The sequence below is a fragment of the Oryctolagus cuniculus genome, chromosome 16, assembly GCF_051225735.1.
Source record: "Oryctolagus cuniculus isolate XC-2025 breed Fujian yellow rabbit chromosome 16, ASM5122573v1, whole genome shotgun sequence".
NCBI classification, from domain to species: Eukaryota; Metazoa; Chordata; class Mammalia; order Lagomorpha; family Leporidae; genus Oryctolagus; species Oryctolagus cuniculus.
The window spans coordinates 72,942,067-72,948,362 of NC_142882.1; the positions used below are offsets into that span (position 1 = coordinate 72,942,067).

The window sequence follows — 6,296 nt, forward strand, 5'->3', positions numbered from 1 at the left end:
GAATGATAAAAAATGTCATCTTAACTGAAAAAGTGACCATATAAATAGGACCAAGTATTGGGTAATTATAATGGACAGAATTAAAAAGGAGAGACTATTATAACATGGAAAGCAGTCCACACAGCAGATTCATAGAATGACAATCACTTTTAGTAACACTCTGACCTCAAAATCAGCCCTTAAAGCTTCCTGGTCTGGCTGAAAGGCCCACGAGAAACTTTCAGGCATGGAAAGCCAAAACACTGTGGCAAAAATTATTCTACCTGAAGGATCTCTGTGAGACCCCAGCGGAAAGAAGTAGCCATCAAAGGAGGATGTACTTTTCTCTGAAAGAAGGAGAGAACTTTTGCTTTGCTTATGACCTTGTCTAAATACTGATGGAGTCTGTGGATTCAAAAGGCTTCCATAGCCTAGAAAGCTCATGTCACAAACCTCGGGTGATCACTGACAGCATACTTAACAGTATTACTTGTTTATTAACAACAGGAGTCACTGTGCACTATCTCTTCATGCAGGACCTCTGTATGCAAAGTTGTATTATGAGAGTTAACTGTGATACTTGTTCTCAAACAGGTGTGTGTGTGTGTGTGTGTGAATATGTGTTCAATTTGTTGAAATCTTTAGTTAGTATAGAGTTGGTCTTCTGGGTACAAAGTTAATTGAAACTGAATCTTTTATTTAATTTTTTTAATTTTTTTTTTTTTTTTGACAGGCAGAGTGGACAGTGAGAGAGAGAGACAGAGAGAAAGGTCTTCCTTTGCCGTTGGTTCACCCTCCAATGGCTGCCGCGGCCAGCGCGCTGCGGCCGGCGCACCGCGCTGATCCGATGGCAGGAGCCAGGAGCCAGGTGCTTTACCTGGTCTCCCATGGGGTGCAGGGCCCAAGCACCTGGGCCATCCTCCACTGCACTCCCTGGCCACAGCAGAGGGCTGGCCTGGAAGAGGGGCAACCGGGACAGAATCCGGCGCCCCGACCGGGACTAGAACCTGGCGTGCCGGCGCCGCTAGGCGGAGGATTAGCCTAGTGAGCCGCGGCGCCGGCCGAAACTGAATCTTAATGGAGAAAGCTACTGGGAAGAGGAGAAGGTGGAGGGGGAAAGGTGGGAGGGCGGGTATGGTGGGAAGAATAACTGCATTCCTAAAGTTGTATATATGAAATCTGTATTCTTTAAAAATAAATAAGTTAAAAACTGAAAAAAATTAACTGATACGAAAAATTTGTACATACAGGATCCTGTGTCACATTTTGACACAAGCATACATTGGGTAATAACCAGTCGAAGTAAATATTTCTATCCCCTTAAATATTTTATACTATTTATGGTGAAAGTGAAAATCATTTCTTCTAGCTTTTTGTTAATGTAATACCTCCTGCTTTTTTAAAAAAATTATATTTAAAAGTCAGAGCTGCTGGTTCATTGCCCAAGTGGCTGCAATGGCTGCAGTCCACGCTGTAACCAAGAGCTTCATCCAGGTCTTCATCTATGGGTGGCAGTGGCCCAAGCACTTGGGTCATCCTCTGCACTTTTATAGGCCATTAGAAAGTAGCTGTATGGGTAGTGGAATAGCTGTGAAACAACCAGCATCCACAGGGGATGCTGGCATTGCACATGGCGGTTTAACCCACTGGGCCACAATGACAGTCACTGCTTTATTCTATAGGTTGAGGACTGCTTTGGCTATTTTGAGTCTTTTATAGTGTCACAGAAATTTTGATAGATCTTCCAATTCTGTGAAAAATATAATCGGTATTTTGATGGGGGATGCTTCAAATCTCTTGAATATTATGTACATGAACTTGATATAATTTTTGCAGTTCATGAACACTGTATGTCTTTGCATTGCTTTATGTCCTCTTCAATCTCTTTCATCCATATTTGACAGCTTTCACTGCAGAAATTTTTTTACCTCTAGTTAGGTTTATTCCTACATATGCTTGGTAGCTTTTGGAAATTTGATTTCTCTATTTTTTTTTCAGATAATTTTGCTATTATGTATCAAGGTTACTTACTTGTGTGTTTACTTTGTTTTCTTCACCTTTGCAAATTCATTTATTAGTTGAGATATTTTTGTGGTCTTTGAGGTTTTCTATGAATAATATCATATCTTCTGTAAACAGGATATTTTACTTCTTCCTTTCAAGTTTTGAGTACCCCTTCAATCCTTTTCATCATTCAACTATCTCCATCTTCTCCAATTTAACATTTACTATCTCTGCCCTTTTCCTACATTGTATTCTCTTTACCTCCTACTATTTACGAATTTCACTGCTGTATTTCCTCAACATTTTAAAGACTTATTTAGTTATTTATATGTTTGTTTGAAAGGCAAAACAAAAGAGAGGGAGAGACAGAGATAGAGAGCTTGTGCTTGCTGACTCAGTTTCCAAATGCCTGCCAACAGCTGAATCTGGGCCAGGCCAAGGCCAGGAGCCAGGAACTCCATCCTGGTCTCCCACATGAGTGGCATAAGTCCAAGCACTTGGACCATCTCCTGCTGCTTTCTCAGGTGTATTAGCAAAACGCCAGATTTTGAAGTGGAGTAGCAAAGACTCGAACCCAACTCCTATGGGATGCCAGCATGGCAAGTAGAAGCTTAACGCTTTGCACCAAAATTCTGGTTCCCATTTCAATAAATGAATATCCCCTTTATGTTAGAATAAATCATAATTCAGATCAGCAAACAAAACTATGCAATTATGCTTGTACATGTTTGTGTGTGTGTTTAATAACAGCTTTATGAAATTTAGTGGATGAAATGAGACCTACATACACTGCTTCATCCAGAACATATACCTGTGATAAAATTTAGTTTTCCTTTTCTTTTTCCTACTTCTATCAGTGTCTCTAGTTGTAGTCATTGTATTTTCCAAATAATGTCATTTATTCTATCTTCCTAGATAAGGTAACAATATCTACAATTTTAAATAACCCCCTTTAAAATATTTTGTTTTTAACTGATACATAAAAGTTATACATATGTATAGGATAGTGTATGATGTTTTGATATTTTTATTTTCACTATGCAAACATATTTAGTGTCAAATTTATGTAAAAAATTGCATCAGGAAGATACTCATGAAATAAGATACCTAAAAAGAGAAATGATATCTTCCCTAAGCAATTTTTATTTATTAGGTAAATACAATATTGTAAACTTCAAAAAATCAATTTCTTTCAATTTTCCAAATTCTCCAATTGGTTTGCCCAGTTTTAAGGCTAAAAGAAAATTTCTATTTTGCCTATAAAACTACAATACATGGAGCTTGTCATAGTGTATTATCTATGAGGGTACTTCTCTGGATAAACAACAATCCTGAAAATTAAGTATCTAATGAACTACATATTTGAAACCCTTTTCCATGTGAAAAATAGATGTTTATACTATAGAAGAGGTACAAAATCTCTTAGTAGATATTAAGAAAGGAATACAAGTAAGATATATGTTGGGGCCAGCGCCCTGGCTCACTTGGTTAATCCTCCGCCGGCATCCCATATGGGCTCTGGGTTCTAGTCCCGGTTGCTCCTCTTCCAATCCAGCTCTCTGTTGTGGCCTGGGAGGATGGCCTGGATGCTTGTAGAATTTGGCAATTTCCATTTGGGAGGTGAACCAATGGAAGGAAGACCTTTCTCTCTCTTTCACTGTCTATAACTCTACCTGTCAAATTAAAAAAAAAAAAAAGACATATGTTGTGAAAGACTGCTTATCACATATCTCTTTTTGGGGTTTCTACTGTCATATTCAAATACTAAACACATTTTACATGCATTCAAAAAGTAAACAAAATATGGTTCTCAAGAAAATATTTTACTATAAAAACCTTTGTAAACTTAAACAGTGTTTACAAAGAACAGCTTTTGAAAAACTGAAAATTGATTTGTAAAATTAGACATTTGAGACAAATCTATGAAAATAAATGTGAATTTAACACTTTAAAAGTCAAACATGTTAGTAATAGAATCTCACAAATTCTGAAATTACCTTCATTCTATAGTTTCATGAAGCATGCATATTACATTGTCTAATGTTGAGCTCCTTTTCAGCAGATCCTCAACTAGTTCTGCGCGGTTGTCTTATGTCTTTGCTTTGTGGACCTAAAGTAACTGTAGGATAACTAAGTGTACTGATAAAACACTTCAACATACTAATGTCCAGACACTAAAAGAACTACAAAGGCATTTCAAAAAGTTCAAAAAAAATAGTAACACGTATGAACTAACTTAAAAATTTTGCTGGGCGAGCGAGCAGCGCCGGGAGGAGGCGGCCGGACCCAGCGAGCGAGCGCCCGCGCGTGTGGCGTGAGGGGAAGCCGCCCCCCGCGCCTGCCCTTCTCTCCCCCTCCCCGCTCCGCCCCCGACCGCGGAGCAGCACCTTGTCGGCTCAGGCGGCCAAAGTCAGTAAGAAGGAGCTCAACTCCAACCACAACGGGGCCGACGAGACCTCAGAAAAAGAACAACAAGAAGCAATTGAACATATTGATGAAGTACAAAATGAAATAGACAGACTTAATGAACAAGCCAGTGAGGAGATTTTGAAAGTAGAACAGAAATATAACAAACTCCGCCAACCGTTTTTTCAGAAGAGGTCAGAACTGATCGCCAAAATCCCAAATTTTGGGGTAACAACATTTGTCAACCATCCACAAGTGTCTGCCCTGCTCGGGGAGGAGGATGAAGAGGCGCTGCATTATCTGACCAAAGTGGAAGTGACAGAATTTGAAGATATTAAATCAGGTTACAGAATAGATTTTTATTTTGATGAAAATCCTTACTTTGAAAATAAAGTTCTCTCCAAAGAATTTCATCTGAATGAGAGTGGTGATCCATCTTCAAAGTCCACCAACATCAAATGGAAATCTGGAAAGAATTTGACAAAACGTTCAAGTCAAACGCAGAACAAAGCCAGCAGGAAGAGGCAGCACGAGGAGCCAGAGAGCTTCTTCACCTGGTTTACTGACCATTCTGACGCAGGTGCGGATGAGTTAGGAGAGGTCATCAAGGATGATATCTGGCCGAATCCATTACAGTACTACTTGGTTCCTGATATGGATGATGAAGAAGGGGAAGGAGAAGAAGATGATGATGATAAAGAAGAAGGGTTGGAAGACATTGATGAGGAAGGCGACGAGGATGAAGGGGAGGAAGATGAGGATGAGGATGAAGGGGAAGAAGGGGAGAGGATGAAGGAGAAGATGACTAATAGAAAACACTGATGGATTCCAACTTTTTTTTTTTTTTTTAATTTTCTCCAGTCCCTGGGAGCAAATTGCCGTCTTCTTTTTATTTTTTTCCCTCTTGTGCTCAGTCTCCCTGTTTTTGAGGTCTCTTTTCTCTACACCATGGTTCTCACCTTATTGTGGGGAAAATACCTGAAGCAGAATACAATGGGAAAAGAATCTCTACCCCTTTCTGTTCCAAATTCATTTTATCCCTCTCGTCTCGACAAAAACTGTATGGAATCAACACCACCGTGCTCTGCGGGAAAAAGAAACCCTCCTGCTCCCGGCTCTGCTGGAAGCTGGAGGGTGCCAGGCCCCTGTGTAGTAGTGCATAGAATTCTAGCTTTTCTCCTCCTTTCTCTGTATATTGGGCTCAGAGATTACATTGTGTCTCTATGTGAATACGGACAGTTAGCATTTACCAACATGGATCTGTCTACTTTCTCTTGTTTAAAAAAACAAAAACAAAAAAACTTAAAAAAATGGGGTTATAGAAGGTCAGCAAAGGGTGGGTTTGAGATGTTTGGGTGGGTTAAGTGGGCATTTTGACAACATGGCTTCTCCTTTGGCATGTTTAATTGTGATGTTTAACGGACATCCTTGCAGTTGAAGATGACACTTTTAAATAAAATTCTCTACTAATAAAAAAAAAATTGCACCAAAATTATATGGTCTTTTAATTCCATTTATCCATGAACTTTTGCAGGCTAAGAGACCTTTTCTTATGAACTACAATATGTTTCAATATGTGTATACAACCTGTACTAACCAAACACGGCAATCAACACCTCTCTTTCCTTAACGTTATTTTATGATTGGATACCTGGAACTCTTTTGCACTGTTTATTCTTATATTACCTGCTAGGTTATGGTGAACTCTAGTCTACCCACTATAGCTATGATCCAGTAACTGTAACTAAGATTTGGTTTCTTTTATCCACATTATTTCTGTTCTCCCATTGCTCACAACCTCTAGTAAACATTCTGTTTTTTATTTTTATTTTTCCCCTTAATTCACAAAATGAGGGGGGGACATGTGGTGGTTGTCTCTCTATGTTTGGCTTATTTTACTTTATATG

The 6,296-nt window shown here is 39.1% G+C and overlaps 1 pseudogene across 1 annotated transcript in view; it reads left to right on the forward strand.

Moving 5' to 3' along the window:
* The window catches only part of LOC100349081 (protein SET-like), a 63,421-nt pseudogene extending 57,833 nt beyond the window's left edge, over positions 1-5,588 (forward strand). Inside the window, exon 3 of the transcript XR_016222641.1 lies at positions 4,241-5,588. The product of XR_016222641.1 is annotated as a protein SET-like (transcript). The remainder of the gene's footprint in view (positions 1-4,240) is intronic.
* Positions 5,589-6,296: the final 708 nt, after the last annotated feature.